The sequence below is a fragment of the Hordeum vulgare genome, chromosome 3H, assembly GCF_904849725.1.
Source record: "Hordeum vulgare subsp. vulgare chromosome 3H, MorexV3_pseudomolecules_assembly, whole genome shotgun sequence".
NCBI classification, from domain to species: domain Eukaryota; kingdom Viridiplantae; phylum Streptophyta; class Magnoliopsida; order Poales; family Poaceae; genus Hordeum; species Hordeum vulgare.
The window spans coordinates 565,827,969-565,851,847 of NC_058520.1; the positions used below are offsets into that span (position 1 = coordinate 565,827,969).

A 23,879-nucleotide genomic window follows, 5' to 3' on the forward strand; every position below is an offset into this window, starting at 1 on the left:
TTGCAATACTATGTAAAACATTGAATAGATATGCATCACTCATCATTTCAAAAGACACCGAACAAAAACATTCAACACGTTTGACACCAAAAAGGCTTAAGAAATTAGGGTGCTTCTTTATGCAGAACTGGGAACATGCTAATTGAATATTGTTTCCTTGAAAAGACCAATTCACTCAAAGAAAAAACAGAAAACATGGCATCGGCGTACAATATTCAGTGCAGATTGCAAGAGAAAGCCCATAAAAAGAAAAATGCTCCACTCGAATAGATTGTTGAAGCAAATTTACTTTGCCATACCTGATACTACACTGTTAGTGCTATATATATAAACATTAGTAGCATTAGAGATTGCTCAAAAGGGCACAACCACTCACCATGCTACTCTCATACTCCAACATCAGAGAATAATCTCATCTAGAGAATACAGGGAAAGCCAAACATGACAAGAAACAACATACGGGGAGCAAATCACCATCTAGCCGACATAGAAATTAGTCTGCTACTTCTCTTTGTCGGCTCAACATTACCAATGTTCTTCTGTGTTATCTACAGAAAAAAGTACCGAGAGAGTTGAAATTCAGTTTGGATCCAAAACTCTCTCCATTCCCCACGGCTGGAGGTCTCCCCGTCCCCAAAACATGCCCCCGCCAACAAAGCACCCGTGCTCCCCGTTCCTCACAGTCGAAGCTCCCGGCTTCCGGCGAGTCCACAGTAACGGGCTCAATTTAAATTGCCGAAACATTATATATATATATATATATATATATATATATATATATATATATATATATATATATATATATATATATATATATATATGAACAAATTTAGTACAAGACAATCGTCCATAAACAACTGCAATCCAATTCTCAAACATTTACGAGAAATCCAAGTCCGTCGCCACCCATGAAAAATGCAAAAATAAGATAAACACCAGCACGAGCACAACATATGCAGAACAGTAATACAATGATCAGAGTATGAGTACAGAAAAACTGCAAAGGAACTGAGATGTGAAAATTCTCACCATGCAAGACTGCAGAAAGGCTCCCCATGGGCATGAAGTCGTACACAAGCAGCTTCTCATCTTTGCTGTAATAGTAAGCACGGAGAGGCACGATGAACTCGTGCTGGAGCTCGCCAATGTCAGCGATGCGGTCACGGAACTCTGGTTCATACATGGTGACATCCTTGAGCCCCTTCACCGCCACGGTAGCGCTGGATTCAAGCACAACCTTGTAGGTCATCCTGATGGCACCTTTGCCAAGGACCTCGGCCGACACGCGCAGCAGGTCCTCGAGGTCGAAGGGTTGGACGGCAGCCGCTGTCCTGAAGAAGACCAGCTTCTTCCCTGAAGTCGATTGACCCGCAGGGTGGCCGACAGTGGCCATATGAGCCACGACCGAGACACTGGGCAACTCGGGAGGTTTTCGGCCGCCGGGGATGACGGCGGAGGACGGAGACGGAGTCGGCATCTCCAGAGCCCGCGTTTTGGTCCGCCCGACCTGCGACAGAGGCAGATGAGGAGGAACAGGAGAAGCGCGGCACCCACGACGGAGGCTATGGCGATCCCGGCAATGGCGCCGCCGGAGAGCTTGTTCCCCTTCTTGTCAGTTTGTTCGTCGTTTCCGCCATTGGGGACGTTCGTCGCCGGTGTTGTCGACGAGGGCGTCGTCCCCATGGGAGCCGGAGAAGGAGGAGGGGCCTCGCCAGGGCAAGGGCCGAGGGGCCCGCCGCAGAGGGCCGACATCCCGAGGAACGCCGCTCGTGGCCTGGAGCGGAGCGAGGCGGGGATGGATCCATTGAGGCGGTTGAAGGAGACGTTGAACTCGCGCAGCTGCGGCAGCGGGAGGTCGGGAGTCTCCCCGACGAAGCGGTTCTCCTCGAGGAGCAGGGTCCTGAGGCGGGTGAGGTTGGCGAGGGCCGGCGGGATGGCGCCCGAAAGGCCGTTCCCGCCGAGCGAGAGGTGGAGGAGGTCGGGCTGCGCGAGGAGCGGTGCCGGGAAGTTCCCCGAGAGTCGGTTCCCGTTGAGGAAGACGTTGCGCGGCGCGGCGAGCGGGGTAGGAGGCACGGCACGGCATGGCGAGCGGGGTAGGAGGCACGGCGTGGCGAGCGGGGGAGGCCCGGCGCGGCGAGCGGGGCGAGCAGGCCAGTGGCGCGGCGCGGCGAGCGGGAGGAGGAGGCGCGGCGCGGCATGGTGAGCGGGGGAGGAGGCGCGGCGTGGCGAGCGGGGCCGAGCGGCGCAGCGTGGCGAGCGGGGGAAGCGCGGCGAGCGGGGGTAGCGGGGCCGAGCGTCGCGATCAGGCCAGCGGCACGGCGCGGTGAGCGGGGGACGCGCGGCGCGGCGAGCGGGGGGAGCTGGGGCGAGCGGCGGTGGCGGCGATGGCGGCTGGCTGGCCGGGGATTGGGGCAGATCTCGGGCACCCAGCACGGCTTGTAGTTGGTTGGTGGAGTATGTTCAGCCAATTGTAATTTCTAAGTCCACCCAGGAGACGGTGGATTAACGAGGACTATTAGATTAAGATCTGTGGGATTAACCGTGGGGTGCTGATTGGTTATTTTTTTGTGGGGCGTTTGATGGGGTGTCTGTAGTGTAATTCTTGTTGGATTGTTTAATAGTAGTATAGATGTTATATGTCGTTTTCGGTCTCATTTAAAATGCCTAGATAGGTAGTTTAATTTGTGCTTCACCCCTTGCCATGTTAACAACATTTTAAATATTTTCGTGTAAATTAACGGGAGTGAACTAAACAATTAAATGTTGAGTTTCGTCGATATGCAACCCGTTGCATATCGAGCTTCACTTAATGTGTAGTGTTTGATTGTTGTGATTGTCATGCCTTGCATTAGACCGTTCATGCATCATCTGTGTATTGCATCTTGTGGTGTATATCATGTGTTGATGTTTGTTTTCGGTTTGCTCCGTCTCGATAGAGTTCCGCAAGCGTGTCAGAATGTGAGGACCCGTTCGACTATGTCGGTTCGTCTGCTTCACGGAGCCATTCTTCTTCCAAGCGGGATCTCAGGCAAGATGACCATTTCCCCAGATACCATTACTATCATTGCCATGCTAGTTTTATCGTGTCCATCGTTTATGTCTCGTTGCCTACCACATGTTAAATATCAGCCTCTCAACAATGCCATGATTACCTTCAACCTGTTCGACCTAGCAAACCACTGTTTGGCTATGTTACTGCTTGCTTAACCATGTTGTAGCGTTGCTAGTTGCAGGAGTAGTTGCTTCCATGTGATAACATGGGTTCCTTGTCTTATCACCATATTTTAAATGCTATTTAATTTAATGCACCTATATACTTGGTAAAAGGTGGAAGGCTTGGCCTTTTCTAGCCTGGTGTTTTGTTCCATCTTTGCCCCCTTAGTTTTCGGCTACCGGTGTTATGTTCCATAAATGAGCGCTCCTAACACGATCGGGGTTGTTATGGGGACCCCCTTGATAATTCGTTTTAGATTAAAGCTGGTCTGGCAAGACCAAACTTTGGTACTACATTTGCCTAATAACTTATGAACTGCATAGGGAGTAATTAACCCCAGGAAATTTAATCAACCCCCGGGCCAGTGCTCCTCATGAGTGTTTCTCCCACCAGAGCGATGTCCGACGCCCCTCTGGTCACCCGGAGGTTTAGCGATCCCGACGTCTAGCTCATCCGTCGTGTCCTGAGAACGAGGTACGCGACTCCTAGCGGGATCGTCGACACGTCGGGCGGCCTTGCTAGATTAGTTTTACCTTTGACGAAATATCTTGTGCATCGGGATTCCGGTGATGCTTTTGGTAATCTCAGAGTTGAGGTTTTCCACTAGGGAATTCGACGAGATCGCGAGCTTCGTGATTGAGGATTTCTATGCGGCTTGTGGTAATTTGTGATGGACTAGTTGGAGCACCCCTGCAGGGTTAAATATTTTCGAAAAGCCGTGCCCGCGGTTATGTGGCAACGTGGAAGTTTTGTTTAACACTGGTTGTAGATAACTTGAAGTTAACTCAATTAAAATATGCCAACTATGTGCGTAACCGTGACTGTCTCTTTCGTGAGTTCCTTCTCCGATCGAGGACACGGTGGGGTTATGTCTGACGTAGGTAGGTGTTCAGGATCATTCATTTGATCATCAGTAGTTCACGTCCGCTATGCATAGATCATTCCCCCTCTTATTTCTTGTACTCGTGAGTTTAGCCACCAAATATATGCTTAGCCGCTGCTGCAACCTCACCACTTAACCGTGCCTCACCCATTAAGCTTTGCTAGTCTTGATACCTTTGGAAATGAGATTGCTGAGTCCCGTGTGGCTCACAGATTACTACAACACCAGTTGCAGGTACAGGTAAAGGTTATTTGACGTGAGCGCGTTGATTGTTCATTTGGAGTTGCTTCTTCTTCTTCTTCTTCATAAATCTAGGATGGGTTCCAGGCCGGCAGCCTCGGATAGCAAGGATGGACGTCGTTCTTCTTTTGTCGTTTGTTTTTGTCCGTAGTCGGACCTTGCTCTTACTCTTGATGATTATGAAATGTACCGATGTGACTCTGATGTAGCTTGTGGCGAGTGTAAGCCAATTCTATATATATATATATCTCTTCTTTTCAGTACATGTACTTGTAACGATATCCATTCTTGCGACACGATGAGATGCGCTTCTATCCCTGACGAGGCCTTCGTGCCAAATTGAGGATAGGGTCACATCTTGGGCGTGACAAGTTGGTATCAGACCTAGGAATTGTCACGTCCAAGATGCGACCCTATCCTCAATTTGGCACGAAGGCCTCGTCAGGGATAGAAGCCCATCTCGTCATGTCGCAAGAATGGATATCGTTACAAGTACATGTACTGGAAAAAAAGATATGTATAGAATTGGCTTACACTCGCCACAAGCTACATCAGTGTCACATCAGTATATTACATAATCATCAAGAGTAAGAGGAGGGTCCGACTACGGACGAAATCAAACGAGAAAAATAAGAACGACGTCCATCCTTGCTATCCCAGGTTGCCGGCCTAGAAACCCATCCTAGATCGATGAAGAAGAAGAAGAAGATGCAACTCCAAATGATCAATCAACACGCTCGCGTCAAGTAATCTTTACATGTACCTGCAATAGGTGTTGTAGTAATCTGTGAGCCACAGGGGACTCTGCAATCTCATTTCCAAAGGTATCAAGACTAGCAAAGCTTAATGGGTGAGGTATGGTTAAGTGGTGAGGTTGCAGCAGGGGCTAAGCATTTATTTGGTGGCTAAACTTAGGAGTACAAGAAGTAAGAGGGGGAAGATCTACGCATAACGGACGTGAACTACTGTTGATCAAATGAATGATCCTGAACACCTACCTACGTCTGACATAACCCCACCATGTCCTCGATCAGAGAAGGAACTCACGAAAGAGACAGTCACGGTTACGCACACCGTTGGCATGTTTTAATTAAATTAACTTCAAGTTATCTACAACCAGTGTTAAACAAAGTTTCCACGTTGCCACATAACCGCGGGCACGGCTTTCCAAAAGATTTAACCCTGCAGGGCTGCTCCAACTAGGCCATCACAAATTACCACAAGCCGCATAGAAATCCTCGATCACGAAGCTCGCAATCTCGTCGGATTCCTTAGTGGAAAACCTCAACTCTGAGATTACCCAAAGCATCACCGGAATCCCGATGCACAAGATATCTCGTCAAAGGTAAAACTAATCCAGCAAGGCCGCCCGGCGTGTCGACGTTCCCGATAGGAGCCGCGTATCTCGTTCTCAGGACACGACGGATAAGCACAGTGTACGGTGGCCTGATAGAAATCTTCCGGGTTGCCCCGGGTTGGCCCCGCAAACGGCTCTAGTTTTGGACCAGCACCAACAGCACTGGCCTCCCTGTATTATGTAGAATTACTCCTCGGGTAGCGCTAACTCCCTATGCATTTTAGTATTATCAAAATTATTATGTTGGGCAAATAGTACCAATGTTGGGCCTTGCCAGACCAGCTTCAATCTAAAACGAATTATCAAGGGGGTCCCCATAACAACCTCGATCGTGTTAGGAGCGCTCAATTATGGAACATAACACCGGTAGCCGAAACTAAGGGGACAAAGGTGGAACAAAACACCAGGCTAGAAAGGCCGAGCATTCCACCTTTTACCAAGTATATAGGTGCATTGAATTAAATAGCATCAATATGGTGATATGACAAGGAACCCATGTAATCACATGGAAGCAACTGCACCTCCAACTAGCAACGCTAACACAGGGTTAAGCAAGCAGTAACATAGCCAATCAGTGGTTTGCTAGGTCGAACAGGTTGAAGGTCATCATGGCATTGTTGAGAGGCTGATATTTAACATGTGGTAGGCAACGAGACATAGTCGATAGAAATGGTAAAACTAGCATGGCAATGATAGTAATGGTATCTGGGGAAATGGTCATCTTGCCTGAGATCCCGCTTGGAAGAAGAATGCCTCCGTGAAGCAGACGAACCAACGTAGTCGAACGGGTCCTCACAATCCGGCAAGCTTGCGGAACTCTATCGAGACGAAGCAAACCGGAAACAAGAATCAACACATGAGATGCACCACACGATGCACAAGACATATGATGCATGAGCAGCTGTATACATGCAAGACACGGCATGGCAAATCACACACTCAAACACTACACATTAAGTGGAGTTCAATATGCAACGAGTTGCATATTGACGAAACTTCACGTTTATTTATTTAGTTCTATCCGGATTAGATACACGGCAAGATTAAATGTGATTAAAACATGGCAAGAGGTGAAGCGTAATTAAACTATCTATCTATGCATTTCAAATGAGGTCGGAAATGACATATAGCACCTCCGAGACGACCTCACATGTTAATTTACAATTCTGTCCAGATCTGAACTAACACATTTAATTGGTTGTTAAACAGCAAAACAAATAGGTTCACATGATTCTACGCGTCATTTCAAGCAATTTACACATAGAGATCATCTCCAACGGAGCTACGGATCAAAAGATACGGACACCGTAAGATATGATGGCATGAATGCAATATGTGTGCAACGCTGGTCACGAGCATTTCAAAACATACAACCAGCAAGAGAAAATGAAACTACACGAGATTCTAAGCAAGTTTCATGTAGGACACGATCAAAACGGAGCTACGGTTCAAAAACTACGAGCAAAACAAGAAATCACTACAATATGCCAAAATCAGCCACATATCATTTTCTACGCCCCACAAGTACGAGCTACACTACTCCGATAAACTCAAGCAAGGCATGACACAAAAGAGGGCAAGAAACACTACTACAAACAACTAACAACAACTAGCATGGCAGCAAGGAACACTAGGAAAAGAAGTCACAAAATGGCTTCCCACACACTATTTTCAGACTTAGTGAAAATAGCAGTTTTTGAAGCTGAAGTTTTCGATCTGAAGGCATATTGACAGCATCAAAACCTATATCTATAGGACTCCAAATGGCATGAAAACTCACAGCATGCTAGAGAAACACAAGGGCTACAACTAAATCCATTGGACCAATCTCAAAAGAGCTACAGAGCAAAAGATACAAGCAAGACAAGACAGCAACAAAATATAACAGATTCCAGACTTGGAAATATTTCAGCACCTCCAAATCAGCACTATTTCTAGCAACTTGAGAGCAAGCAAACCACGCCTAAACATGCATATCTATTGCTACCAAAAATACCAGGGGCTAGACAAAACACCCAAGAATAACTCCCTAGTTGACAACTTAATCAAACGAAGCACGACGATCCCGATAGGAGCCGCGTATCTCATTCTCAGGAGACGACGGATAAGCACAGCGTACGGTGGCCTGATAGAAATCTCCTGGGTTGCCCCGGGTTGGCCCCGCAAATGGCTCTAGTTTTGGACCAGCACCAACAGCACTGGCCCCCCTGTATTATGTAGAATTACTCCTCGGGTAGCGCTAACTCTCTATGCATTTCAGTATTATCAAAATTATTATGTTGGGCAAATAGTACCAATGTTCGGCCTTGCCAGACCAGCTTTAATAAAAAACGAATTATCAAGGGGGTCCCCATAACAACCCCGATCGTGTTAGGAGCGCTCAATTAGGGAACATAACACCGGTAGCCGAAACTAAGGGGGCAAAGGTGGAACAAAACACCAGGCTAGAAAGGCCGAGCCTTCCACCTTTTACCAAGTATATAGGTGCATTGAATTAAATAGCATCAATATGGTGATATGACAAGGAACCCATGTAATAACATGGAAGCAACTGCACCTCCAACTAGCAACGCTAACACAGGGTTAAGCAAGGAGTAACATAGCCAATCAGTGGTTTGCTAGGTCGAACAGGTTGAAGGTTATCATGGCATTGTTGAGAGGCTGATATTTAACATGTGGTAGGCAACAAGAAATATTCGATAGAAACGGTAAAACTATCATGGCAATGATAGTAATGGTATCTCGGGAAATGGTCATCTTGCCTGAGATCCCGCTTGGAAGAAGAATGCCTCTGTGAAGGAGACGAACCGACGTAGTCGAACGGGTATCACGAGATTCGTGATAGAGGATGCCTTTGCGGCATGTGTACGTTTGTGATGGACTAGTTGGAGCACCCCTGCAGGGTTTAATCTTTCGGAAAGCCATGCCCGCGGTTATGTGGCAACTTGGAAATCTGGAATTTCACTAAGTCTGAGAATCTGGAAACATTTTCTTCTCCTGTAGATGAGGTTGTGCTGGTCATTGTGTTGTGATCTAGCCTTAGTTCAGTGCTAGGAATTTGGACCTGATATGTTTGTGAAGCTCCCTGTCAAATTTCATCCCATTTGGAGTCTTGTAGGTTATGTTGTGGTTGCTGTCAAAAAGGCTTCAGAGCAAAGACAGAAGGTCAGGTGCAGGAATTTTCACTAAGTCCCCGAGACCTAATGATTTTGGGAAAGTTTGTAGCCTTGTATCTTCCTGTGTTTAATTCCTTTTTGTGTGATTCTTTCTTGTGCTGGTAGTATTCTTGGCTAGCTACAGCCATTCATATTATTTGTCATATTTGGAGGGCTGTAGCTATGTTGCATGTAGCTCACAAAGTGCTAAGATGCAGATTATGGCAGATTGTGTAGAATTGTCATTTTGATGTTTGAGAGTACTTAGTTGATGTTGAGGTGTTCTTACTTGCTCCAATGCATTCATGTTGGGTTGTTATATGTTTTGGCAACCTGGGAAAACCAGATTTTTGCCATTTGAGCGAGTGGTGAAGATTTTGACACGTAGGGCTTAATATCTTGTTTCGTTGATTCCCGTTGATCCGTAGCTCCGATTGTATTGTTCTTTATATGGTTTTTCATCGATTTCTCGAGATGCATATGATCATGTCATTCTCATGCATGTCAATATAGCTTAGGATACAGTACTGTCCAGGAACTTTTATTAGCTTCTTTTGCTTGTGCTAGTGGTAGAAATAGTGATGCATGCTCATTTTTCATCTCATGCATCATGTGCTTGTTGCATCTTGAGGTGCTGTTGTTCATTGGATGTTATTCTTTTGTTGGGTAGCACCGGGATCGGAGAACGAGTACGTGGATTCGGGAGAGTACGTGCAGGACGAACAAGAACCATTCCAAGCTGAGGATATCACACGCAAGATGATATGACCTTGATTCCATCTCTAGACTTGTTATGCTAGTTTGCGTATCCATGTCATATTGCTCGCTGCCTACCACTGAACTAAATTGCCTCTTGAGATGTCATGAACCCATACACTCTCCCTACCTAGCAAAACTTGAATGCTAAGTAGGCTTTGCTTAGCTACTAATGTTAGCGTTGCTAGATGCAAGTGCTTTGACTCATGTGATAACATGAGCTGGATATCATTATCTTAAATTATGTTATTTAATTAAATCACCTATATACTTGGTAAATGACGGAAGGCCTAGCCTTTTGCCGGGTGCTTTGTTCCGTTATTGCCCCCTATCTTAGCGTAACGCGAGTCGAGGCGGAGGTCGTCGCGGTAGCGACGACGAACGCCGAGATGAGCCCGTTGCACCACTTCCCTCCTGTCTTACATTATGGCGAGTCAAGGCGGACGTCGCCGCTGACGCGACGACGGACGCCGAGACGAGCCCGTGACACCACTGCCCCCATGTCTTAGCGTAACGCGAGTCGATCCGGGCGTCGTCGCGGTAGCAACGACGGCCGCTGAGACGAGCATGTGACACCACTGCCCCCCTGTCTTAGCGTAACACGAGTCGAGGCAGACGTTGTCGCCGTAGTGACGCCGTACGCCGAGACGAGCCCGTGACACCATCGCCCCCTTGTCTTACCGTAACACGAGTCGAGGCGGACGTCGTCACGGTAGCAACGACGGACGCCAAGACAAGCACATGACACCACTGCCCCCTTGTCTAAGCGTAATGCGAGTCGAGGAGGACGTCGTCGCGGTAGCCACGACTGACGCCGAGACGACCCCGTGACAGCACTGCCCCCTGTCTTAGCGTAACGCGAGTCGAGGCGGACGTCGTCGCTGTAGCAACGACGGACGGTGAGACGAGCCCGTGACATCAGTGCCCCCGTGTCTTAGTGTTACGCAAGTCGAGGCGGACGTCGTCGCGGTAGCGATGACGAACTCCGAGACTAGCCCATGACACCACCGCCCCCCTGTCTTAGCGTAATGGAAGTCCAGGCGGACGTCTTTGCGGTAGCGATAACGGACGCCGAGACGAGCCCATGACACCACTTCCCCACTTTCTTAGCGTAACGCGAGTCGAGGCGGACGCCGAGAAGAGCCCGGGACACCATTGCCCTCTGTCTTAGCATAACGCGAGTTGAGGCGGACGTCGTCGCGGTAGCGACGACGGACGCCGAGACGAGCACGTGACACATGTGCCCCCTATCTTAGAATAATGCGAGTCGAGGCGGACGTCGTCGCTGTAGCGACGACGGACGAGGAGAGGAGCCCGTGACACCACTGCCCCCTGTCTTAGTGTAACGCGAGTCGAGACGGACGTCGTCGCGGTAGCAACGATGGACGCCGAGACGAGCCCGTGACACCACAGGCCTCTGTCTTACCGTAACACGAGTCGACGACGGACGCCGTCGCAGTAGCGACGACGGACGCCGAGACGAGCCCGTGACACCGCTGCCCCCTGTCTTAGCGTAACGCGAGTCGAGGCGGACGTCGTTGTTGTAGCAACGACGGACGCTGAGATGAGCCCGTGATACTGTTGGGTAACGTAGCATAAATTCAAAAATTATCCTACGCATATTTAGATCTTCCTATGGAAAGACCAGCAACAAGAGAGGGGTGACTGCATCTTCATACCTTTGAAGATCACTAAGCGGAAGCGTTGCTAGAACGCGGTTGATGGAGTCGTACTCGCGGTGATTCAGATCACGGTGTGATTCCGATCTAGTGCCGAACCACGGCACCTCCGCGTTCAACACACGTGCAGCCCGGTGATGTCTCCTGCACCTTGATCCAGCCAGGAGGAGGGAGAGGTTGGGGAAGATCTCTGGAAGCACGACGGCTGGTGTCGATGGAGAGACGAGGTCTCCCGGCAGGGCTTCGCCAAGCACCGGCAGAGAGGAGGAGAAAGAAGAGCAGGGCTGCGCCGAGGGAGAGGAAGATTGGTGTCCCCAACAGCCCAAAGTGCCCACTATATATAGGGGATGGAGGGGCTGCGCCCCCCTTGAGGGTTTCCCTCTCCTAGGAGGGGCGCCAACCCTAGATGAGGGGGGGAGGTGCGGTGGGCAGGAGGGGAGGAGGGGTGGCGCACCCTTCTGGTGGGCCTTAGGTGTTGGGGAACGTCGCATGGGAAACAAAAAATTTCCTACGCGCACGAAGACCTATCATGGTGATGTCCATCTACGAGAGGGGATGAGTGATCTACGTACCCTTGTAGATCGTACAGCAGAAGCGTTAGTGAACGCGGTTGATGTAGTGGAACGTCCTCACGTCCCTCGATCCGCCTCGCGAACAATCCCGCGATCAGTCCCACGATCTAGTACCGAACGGACGGCACCTCCGCCTTCAGCACACGTACAGCTCGACGATGATCTCGGCCTTCTTGATCCAGCAAGAGAGACGGAGAGGTAGAAGAGTTCTCCGGCAGCGTGACGGCGCTCAGGAGGTTGGTGATGACCTTGTCTCAGCAGGGCTCCGCCCGAGCTCCGCAGAAATGCGATCTAGAGGAAAAACCGTGGAGGTATGTGGTCGGGCTGCCGTGGAAAAGTCGTCTCAAATCAGCCCTAAAACCTCCGTATATATAGGTGGGAGGGAGGGGAGTAGGCAGCCTCAAAATCTAAAGGTTACGCCGATATTGGAGGTGGAGGAGTCCTACTCCAATCCTACTTGGAGTAGGATTCCACCTTCCCACTTGGAAACTCTTTCCACCTTGTGTTTTTTCCTTCTCAAACCTTATGGGCCTTAGTGGGAACTTATTCCAGCCCACTAGGGGCTGGTTTATCTCTTCACATAGCCCATGAGACCCCTTGGGGCGTGACACCCCTCCCGATGGTCCCCGGCACCCCTCCCGGCACTCCCGGTACACTACCGATGAGCCCGAAACTTTTCCGGTAATGCACGAAAACCTTCCGGTAACCAAATGAGGTCATCCTATATATCAATCTTCGTTTCCGGACCATTCCGGAAACCCGCGTGACGTCCGTGATCTCATCCGGGACTCCGAACAACATTCGGTAACCAACCATATAACTCAAATACGCATAAAACAACGTCGAACCTTAAGTGTGCAGACCCTGCGGGTTCGAGAACTATGTAGACATGACCCGAGAGACTCCTCGGTCAATATCCAATAGCGGGACCTGGATGCCCATATTGGATCCTACATATTCTACGAAGATCTTATCGTTTGAACCTCAGTGCCAGGGATTCATATAATCCCGTATGTCATTCCCTTTGTCCTTCGGTATGTTACTTGCCCGAGATTCGATCGTTAGTATCCGCATACCTATTTCAATCTCGTTTACCGGCAAGTCTCTTTACTCGTTCCGTAATACAAGATCCCGCAACTTACATTAAGTTACATTGCTTGCAAGGCTTGTGTGTGATGTTGTATTACCGAGTGGGCCCCGAGATACCTCTCCGTCACACGGAGTGACAAATCCCAGTCTCGATCTATACTAACTCAACGAACACCTTTGGAGATACCTGTAGAGCATATTTATAGTCACCCAGTTACGTTGCAACGTTTGATACACACAAAGCATTCCTCCGGTGTCCGTGAGTTATATGATCTCATGGTCATAGGAACAAATACTTGACACGCAGAAAACAGTAGCAACAAAATGACACGATCAACATGCTACGTCTATTAGTTTGGGTCTAGTCCATCACATGATTCTCCTAATGATGTGATCCCGTTATCAAGTGACAACACTTGCCTATGGCCAGGAAACCTTGACCATCTTTGATCAACGAGCGAGTCAACTAGAGGCTTACTAGGGACAGTGTTTTGTCTATGTATCCACACAAGTATTGTGTTTCCAATCAATACAATTATAGCATGGATAATAAACGATTATCATGAACTAAGAAATATAATAATAACTAATTTATTATTGCCTCTAGGGCATATTTCCAACAGTCTCCCACTTGCACTAGAGTCAATAATCTAGTTCACATCCCCATGTGATTCCAACGAATCCAACACCCATATAGTTATGGGGTCTGATCACGTCTTGCTCGTGAGAGAGGTTTTAGTCAACGGTTCTGAAACTTTCAGATTCGTGCGTTCTTTACAAATCTTTATGTCATCTTATAGATGCTGCTACTACGTGCTATTCGGAAATGCTCCAAATATCTACTCTACTATACGAATCCGTTTCACTACTCATAGTTATCCGGATTAGTGTCAAAGCTTGCATTGACGTAACCCTTTACGACAAACTCTTTAACCACCTCCATAATCGAGAAAAATTCCTTAGTCCATTAGTTACTAAGGATAAATTTCGACCGCTGCTAGTGATTCAATCATGGATCACTCTCTGTACCTCTCAACATACTTTGAGTCAAGGCACACTTCAGGTGCGGTACACAGCATGGCATACTTCAGATTCTACGGCTAAGGCATAGAAGACGACCTTCGTCTATTCTCTTTATTCTGCCGTGGTCGGGTTTTGAGTCTTACTCAAATTCACACCTCACAACGCAACCAAGAACTCCTTCTTTGCTGGTCTATTTTGAACTCTTTCAAAAACTTGTCAAGGCATGCATCTTGTTGAAACTTCCATTAAGCGCTTTTCGATCTATCTCCATAGATCTTTGATGCTCAACGTTCAAGTAGCTCAATCCAGGTATTCCTTTGAAAACTCCTTTCAAACAACCTTGTATGTTTTACAGAAATTCTACATTACTTCTGATCCACAATATGTCAACCACATATACTTATCAGAAATTCTATAGTGCTCCCACTCACTTCTTTGGAAATACAAGTTTCTCATAAACCTTGTACAAACCAAAAATCTTTGATCATCTCATCAAAGTGTATATTCCAGCTCCGAGATGCTTGCACCAGTCCATTGAAGGATCACTGGAGCTTGCATACTTGCTAGTATCTTTAGGATCGACAAAACCTTCTGGTTGTATCACATACAATGTTTGCTCAAGGAAACCGTCGAGAAAACAATGTTTTGACATCCTACGTGCAATATTTCATAAATAATGCATCAACAACTAACATAATTCTAACAGACTTTTAGCATCGCTACGAGTGAGAAAGTCTCATCATAGTCAACTGTTTGATCTTATCGAAAACATCTTTGCGACAAGTCGAGCTTTTCTTAATAGTGACTTATCACCATCATCGTCTGTCTTCTTTTAAAAATCCATTTTTACTCAATAGTCCTATGACCATCAAGTAGTTCTACCAAAGTCTACACTTTGTTTTCACACATGGATCCTCTCTCGGATTTCATGGCTTCCAGCCATTTGTCGGAATCTGGGCCCACCATCGCTTTCTCCATAACTCGTAGGTTCACTGTTGCTCAACAACATGACCTCCAAGACAGGGTTACCGTACTACTCTGCAGCAGTACGCGACCTTGTCGACCTACGAGGTTTGTAGTAACTTGATTCGAAGCTCAATGATCATCATCATCAGCTTCCACTTCAATTGGTGTAGGCGCCACATGAACAACTTCCTGCGCCCTGCTACACACTGGTTGAAGTGATGGTTCAATAACCTCATCAAGTTCTACTACCCTCCCACTCAATTCTTTCGAGAGAAACCTTTCCTCGAGAAAGGATCCGTTTCTAGAAACAAACACTTTGCTTTCGGATCTGAGATAGGAGATGTACCCAACTGTTTTGGATATCCTATGAAGATGCATTTATCCGCTTTGGGTTCGAGCTTATCAGACTGAAACTTTTTCACATAAGTGTCGAAACCCCAAACTTTCAAGAAACGACAGTTTAGATTTCTCTAAACCTCAGTCTATACTGTGTCATCTCAATGGAAATACGCGGTGCCCTATTTAAAGTGAGTGCGGTTGTCTCTAATGCATAACCCATAAACGATAGTGGTAATTTCGATAAGAGACATCATAGTATGCACCATACCAAATAGTGCGTGGCTATGACGTTCAGACACATCATCACACTATGATGTTCCAGGTGGCATGAACTGCGAAACAATTTCCACATTGTCTTAACTGTGTACCAAAACTCGTAACTCAGATATTCATTTCCATGATCATATCGTAGACAGTTTATCCTCTTGTTACGACGAACTTCACTCTGAAACGGAATTGAACTTTTCAACATTTTAGACTTGTGATTCATTAAGTAAATACTCCTGTATCTACTCAAATTGTCAGTGAAGTAAGAACATAATGATATCCACTGCGTGCCTCAGCACCCATTGGACTGCATACATCAAAATGTATCACTTCCAACAAGTTACTATCTTATTTCATCTCAATGAAAACAAGGCCTTGCTCATGTGGTATGATTCGCATGTCACTAGTGATTCGAAATCAGGTGAGTACAAAGATCCATCAGCATGGAGCCTCTTCATGCAATTTATACTAACATGACTCAAGCGGCAGTGCCACAAGTAAGTGGTACTATCATCATCAACTCGTATCTTTTGGCACCAATATCATGAACATGTGTAACACTACGATCGAGATTCAATAAACCATTGAAGGTGATTATTCAAGAAAATAGAGTAACCATTATTCTCTTTAAATGAATAATCGTATTGCAATAAACACGATCCAATCATGTTCATGCTTAACGCAAGCACCAAATAACAATTATTTAGGTTTAACACCAATCCCGATGGTAGAGGGAGCGTGCGACGTTTGATCATATCAACCTTGGAAACACTTCCAACACGTATCGTCACCTTGCCTTTAGCTAGTCTCCGTTTATGCCGTAGCTTTCATTTCGTGTTACTAATCACTTAGCAACCGAACCGGTATCCAATACCCTCATGCTACTAGGAGTACTAGTAAAGTACACATCAATATTATGTATATCAAATATATTTCTCCCGACTTTTGCCAGCCTTCTTATCTACCAAGTATCTAGAGTTGCTCCGCCTCAGTGACTGTTCCCCTCATTACAGAAGCACTTAGTCTCGGGTTTGGGTTTAGTCTTGGGTCTCTTCATTAGCGCAGCAACTGTTTTGCCGTTTTCACGAAGTATCCCTTCTAGCCCTCGCCTTTCTTGAAACTTAGTGGTTTTACTAACCATCAACTATTGATGCTCCTTTTTGATTTCTACATTCGCAGTGTCAGAACATCACGAATCGCTCAAGGATCATTGTATCTATCCTTGATATGTTATAGTTCATCACGAAGCTCTCACAGCTTGGTGGCAGTGACTTTGGAGAACCATCACTATCTCATCTGGAAGATTAACTCCCACTTGATTCAAGTGATTGTTGTACTCAGACAATCTGAGCACACGCTCAACGATTGAGCTTTTCTCCTTTACTTAGTGGACAAAGAATCTTGTTGGAGGTCTCGTACCTCTTAACAAGGGCACAAGCATGAAATCACAATTTCATCTCTTTAGAACATCACCTATGTTCCGTGACGTTTTACAATGTTTTCGGCGCCTTGCTTCTAAGCCATTAAGTATTTTGCACTGAACTATCGTGTAGTCATCAGAAACGTGTATGTCGGATGTTCATAGCATCCACAGACGACGCTCGAGGTGCAGCACACCGAGTGGTGCATTAAGGACATAAGCCTTCTGCGTAGCAACGAGGACAATCCTCGGTTTTACAGACTTAGTCTGCAAAGTTTGCTACTATTAACTTTCAACTAAATTTTCTCTAGGAACATATTAAAACAGCAGAGCTATATCGCAAGCTACATCATAATTCGCAAAGACCATTAGACTATGTTCATGACAATTAGTTCAATTAATCATATTACTTAAGAACTCCCACTCAAAAAGTACATCTCTCTAGTCATTTGAGTGGTACATGATCCAAATCCACTATCTCAAGTCCGATCATCACGTGAGTCGAGAATAGTTTCAGTGGTAAGCATCTCTATGCTAATCATATCAACTATACGATTCATGCTCGACCTTTCAGTCTCATGTGTTCCGAGGCCATGTCTGCACATGCTAGGCTCGTCAAGCTTAACCCGAGTGTTCCGCGTGTGCAACTGTTTTGCACCCGTTGTATGTGAACGTTGAGTCTATCACACCCGATCATTACGTGGTGTCTCGAAACGACGAACTGTCGCAACGGTGCACAGTCGGGGAGAACACAATTTCGTCTTGAAATTTTAGTGAGAGATCACCTCATAATGCTACCGTCGTTCTAAGCAAAATAAGGTGCATAAAAGGATTAACATCACATGCAATTCATAAGTGACATGATATGGACATCATTACGTGCTTCTTGATCTTCATCACCAAAGCACCGGCGCGATCTACTTGTCACCGGCGTCACACCATGATCTCCATCATCATGATCTCCATCAACGTGTCGCCATCGGGGTTGTCGTGCTACTCATGCTATTACTACTAAAGCTACGTCCTAGCAAAGTAGTAAACGCATCTGCAAGCACAAACGTTAGTTATAAAGACAACCCTATGGCTCTTGCCGGTTGCCGTACCATCGACGTGCAAGTCGATATTAACTATTACAACATGATCATCTCATACATCCAATATATCACATCACATCGTTGGCCATATCACATCACAAGCATACCCTGCAAAAACAAGTTAGACGTCCTCTAATTTTGTTGTTGCATGTTTTACGTGGTGACCATGGGTATCTAGTAGGATCGCATCTTACTTACGCAAACACCACAACGGAGATATATGAATTGCTATTTAACCTAATCCAAGGACCTCCTCGGTCAATTCCGATTCAACTAAAGTTGGAGAAACTGACACCCGCCAGTCATCTTTGAGCAACGGAGTTACTCGTAGCGATGAAACCAGTCTCTCGTAAGCGTACGAGTAATGTCGGTCCGAGCCGCTTCGATCCAACAATACCGCGGAATCAAGACAAGACTAAGGAGGGCAGCAAAACGCACATCACCGCCCACAAAAACTTTTGTGTTCTACTCGAGAAGACATCTACGCATGAACCTAGCTCTGATACCACTGTTGGGGAACGTCGCATGGGAAACAAAAAATTTCCTACGCGCACGAAGACCTATCATGGTGATGTCCATCTACGAGAGGGGATGAGTGATCTACGTACCCTTGAAGATCGTACAGCAGAAGCGTTAGTGAACGCGGTTGATGTAGTGGAACGTCCTCACGTCCCTCGATCCGCCTCGCGAACAATCCCGTGATCAGTCCCACGATCTAGTACCGAACGGACGGCACCTCCGCGTTCAGCACACGTACAGCTCGACGATGATCTCGGCCTTCTTGATCCAGCAAGAGAGACGGAGAGGTAGAAGAGTTCTCCGGCAGCGTGACGGCGCTCCGGAGGTTGATGATGACCTTGTCTCAGCAGGGCTCCGCCCGAGCTCCACAGAAACGCGATCTAGAGGAAAAACCGTGGAGGTATGTGGTCGGGCTGCCGTGGAAAAGTCGTCTCAAATCAGCCCTAAAACCTCCGTATATATAGGTGGGAGGGAGGGGAGGAGGCAGCCTCAAAACCTAAAGGTTTGGCCGAAATTGGAGGTGGAGGAGTCCTACTCCAATCCTACTTGGAGTAGGATTCCACCTTCCCACTTGGAAACTCTTTCCACCTTGTGTTTTTTCCTTCTCAAACCTTATGGGCCTTAGTGGGAACTTATTCCAGCCCACTAGGGGCTGGTTTATCTCTTCACATAGCCCATGAGACCCCTTGGGGCGTGACACCCCTCCCGATGGTCCCCGGCACCCCTCCCGGCACTCCCGGTACACTACCGATGAGCCCGAAACTTTTCCGGTAATGCACGAAAACCTTCCGGTAACCAAATGAGGTCATCCTATATATCAATATTCGTTTCCGGACCATTCCGGAAACCCTCGTGACCTCCGTGATCTCATCCGGGACTCCGAACAACATTCGGTAACCAACCATATAACTCAAATACGCATAAAACAACGTCGAACCTTAAGTGTGCAGACCCTGCGGGTTCGAGAACTATGTAGACATGACCCGAGAGACTCCTCGGTCAATATCCAATAGCGGGACCTGGATGCCCATATTGGATCCTACATATTCTACGAAGATCTTATCGTTTGAACCTCAGTGCCAGGGATTCATATAATCCCGTATGTCATTCCCTTTGTCCTTCGGTATGTTACTTGCCCGAGATTCGATCGTTAGTATCCGCATACCTATTTCAATCTCGTTTACCGGCAAGTCTCTTTACTCGTTCCGTAATACAAGATCCCGCAACTTACATTAAGTTACATTGCTTGCAAGGCTTGTGTGTGATGTTGTATTACCGAGTGGGCCCCGAGATACCTCTCCGTCACACGGAGTGACAAATCCCAGTCTCGATCTATACTAACTCAACGAACACCTTCGGAGATACCTGTAGAGCATCTTTATAGTCACCCAGTTACGTTGCAATGTTTGATACACACAAAGCATTCCTCCGGTGTCCGTGAGTTATATGATCTCATGGTCATAGGAACAAATACTTGACACGCAGAAAACAGTAGCAACAAAATGACACGATCAACATGCTACGTCTATTAGTTTGGGTCTAGTCCATCACATGATTCTCCTAATGATGTGATCCCGTTATCAAGTGACAACACTTGCCTATGGCCAGGAAACCTTGACCATCTTTGATCAACGAGCTAGTCAACTAGAGGCTTACTAGGGACAGTGTTTTGTCTATGTATCCACACAAGTATTGTGTTTCCAATCAATACAATTATAGCATGGATAATAAACGATTATCATGAACTAAGAAATATAATAATAACTAATTTATTATTGCCTCTAGGGCATATTTCCAACATTAGGCCCACCTGCGCTAGGGTTTCCCGCTTCTCCCCTCTTCTTGCGCCATGGGCTGAGTATGGGGGCACACCAGCCCACCTAGGGGCTGGTTCCCTCCCACACTTGGCCCATCTAGCCTCCCGGGGTCGTGGCCCCCTTCCGGTGGACCCCCGGGGCCACTTCCGGTGGTCCCAGTGGTCCCCGTACGTTACCGGCGACGCCCAAAACACTTCCGGTGTCCAAAACCATCCGTCCTATATATCACTCTTTACCTCCGGACCATTCCGGAGCTCCTCGTGACGTCCGGGATCTCATCCGGGACTCCGAACAAGTTTCGATAACCTCGTATAACAATTCCCTATAACCCTAGCATCATCGAACCTTAAGTGTGTAGACCCTACGGGTTCGGGAGACAGGCAGACATGACCGAGACACCTCTCCGGCCAATAACCATCAGCGGGGTGTGGATACCCATGGTGGCTCCCACTTGCTCCATGATGATCTCATCGGATGAACCACGATGTCAAAGATTCAATCAATCCCTTATGCAATTCCCTTTGTCTGTCGGTATAGAACTTGCCCGAGATTCGATCGTCGGTATACCTATACCTTGTTCAATCTCGTTACCGGTAAGTCTCTTTACTCGTTCCATAGCACGTCATCATGTGACTAACTCCTTAGTCACATTGAGCTCATGATGATGTTCTACCGAGTGGGCCCAGAGATACCTCTCCGTCACACGGAGTGAAAAATCCCGATCTCGATTCGTACCAACCCAACAGATACTTTCAGAGGTACCAGTAATGCACCTATAGTCACCCAGTTACGTTGTGACGTTTGATACACCCAAAGCACTCCTACGGTATCCGGGAGTTGCACAATCTCACGGTCGAAGGAAAGGACACTTGACATTGGAAAAGCTTTAGCATACAAACAATACGATCTAGTGCTATGCTTACGATTGGGTCTGGTCCATCACATCATTCTTCCAATGATGTGATCCCGTTATCAATGACATCCAATGCCCATGATCAGGAAACCATGATCATCTATTGACTAACGAGCTAGCCAACTAGAGGCTTGCTAGGGACACATTGTGATCTATTTATTCACACATGTATTACTATTTCCTGTTAATAAAATTATAGCATGAACAATAGACGATTATCATGAACAAGGAAATATGATAATAACCATTTTATTATTGGCTCTAGGGCATATTTCCAACAGTATCCCACTTGCACTAGAGTCAATAATCTAGTTACATTGTGATGTATCGAACACCCATAGCATTATGGTGTTGATCATGTTTTGCTCGTGGGAGAGGTTTAGTCAACATGTCTGCAACATTCAGATCCGTATGTACTTTACAAATCTCTATTACTCCACTCTAGACATGGTCCTGGACGGAGTTGTAGCGGCGTTTGATGTGCTTCGTCTTCCGGTGAAACCTGGGCTCCTTGGCTATGGCAATGGCCCCAGTGTCATCACAGAAGAGTGTCATTGGACCCGACGCGCTTGGAACCACTCCAAGGTCGGTGATGAGCTCCTTCATCCAAATTCCTTCATGAGCTGCTTCTGAAGCAGCTATGTACTCCGCTTCACATGTAGATGCTGCCACGACTTCTTACTTGGTGCTGCACCAGCTCACTGCCCCACCATTTAAAACATATACGTATCCGGTCTATGACTTAGAGTCATCCGGATCTGTATCGAAGCTAGCATCAACGTAACCCTTAACGACGAGCTCTTCGTCACCTCCATAAACGAGAAACATTTCCTTAGTCCTCTTCAGGTACTTAAAGATATTCTTCACCGCTGTCCAGTGTTCCATACCGGGATCACTTTGGTACCTCCCTACCAAACTTATGGCAAGGTTTATATCAGGTCTGGTACACAGCATGTCATACATAAGAGAGCCTACGGCTGAAGCATTGGGGACAGAACTCATCTTCTCTCTATCCGCTGCCGTGGTCGGCAACTGAGTCTTACTCAATCTCATACCTTGCAAAGCTGGCAGGAACCCTTTCTTTGAGTTTTCCATATTGAACTTCTTCAATATCTTGTCAAGGTATGTACTTTGCGAAAGACCTATGAGGCATCTCGATCTATCTCTATAGATCTTGATGCCTAATATGTATGCAGCTTCTCCATAATATGTCATCCACATACAGTATGAGGAAAGCTATAGAGCTCCCACTCACTTTCTTGTACAGACAGGCTTCTCCATAAACCTGTATGAACCCAAACGCTTTAATCACCTCATTAAAGCGAATGTTCCAACTCCTAGATGCTTGCACCAGCCCATAGATGGAGCGCTGGAGCTTGCACACTTTGTTAGCACCCTTAGGGTCGACAAAACCTTCTGGTTGCATCATATACAACTCTTCCTTAAGGTTCCCGTTAAGGAACGATGTTTTGACGTCCATTTGCCAAATTTCATAATCATAAAAGGCGGCAATTGCTAACATGATTCGGACTGATTTTAGCTTCGCTACGGGAGAGAAAGTCTCTTCGTAGTCAATTCCTTGAATTTGTCGAAAACCCTTTGCGACAAGTCGAGCTTTATAAACGGTTACATTACCGTTTGCATCAGTCTTCTTCTTGAAGATCCATTTATTTTCTATGGCTCGTCGGTCATCGGGCAAGTCCACCAAAGTCCATACTTTGTTCTCATACATGGATCCTATCTCGGATTTCATAGCTTCAAGCCATTTGTTGGAATCTGCGCCCGCCATCGCTTCTTCATAGTTCGAAGGTTCACCGTTGTCTAACAACATGATTTCCATCACAGGGTTGCTGTACCACTCTGGTGCAGAGCGTGCCCTTGTGGACCTTCGCGGTTCAGTAGTAACTTGATTTGAAGCTTCATGATCATTATCATTAACTTCCTCTTCAGTTGGTGCACGCGCCACATGAACAATTTCCCGCGCTGCGCTACTTTCCTGTTCGAGAGGGGGTGTAATTACCTCATCAAGTTCTACTTTCCTCCCACTTACTTCTTTCGAGAGAAACTCTTTCTCTAGAAAGGATCCGTTCTTGGCAACAAAGGTTTTACCTTCAGATCTAAGATAGAAGGTATACCCAATAGTTTCCTTAGGGTATCCTATGAATACGCATTTCTCCGCTTTGGGTTCGAGCTTTTCTGGTTGAAGTTTCTTCACATAAGCATCGCAGCCCCAAACTTTAAGAAACGACAACTTAGGTTTCTTGCCAAACCATAGTTCATACGGTGTCGTCTCAACGGATTTAAACGGTGCCCTATTTAAAGTGAATGCTGCAGTTTCTAATGTGTATCCCCAAAATGATAGCGGTAAGTCGATGAGAGACATCATAGATCGTACCATATCTAATAAGTGCGATTACGACGTTCAGACACTCCGTTGCGTTGCGGTGTGCCAGGCGGCGCCAGTTGTGAAACGATTCCACACTTCCTTAGGTGTGTGCCAAACTCGTGACTCAAATATTCTCCTCCACGATCACATCGTAGACACTTAATTTTATTGTCACGTTGATTCTCGACCT

General features: G+C 46.7%; 1 pseudogene; it reads right to left on the reverse strand.

The window, feature by feature from the left end:
* Nucleotides 1-871: 871 nt before the first annotated feature.
* The window catches only part of LOC123442045, a 29,509-nt pseudogene continuing 6,501 nt past the window's right edge, over nt 872-23,879 (reverse strand).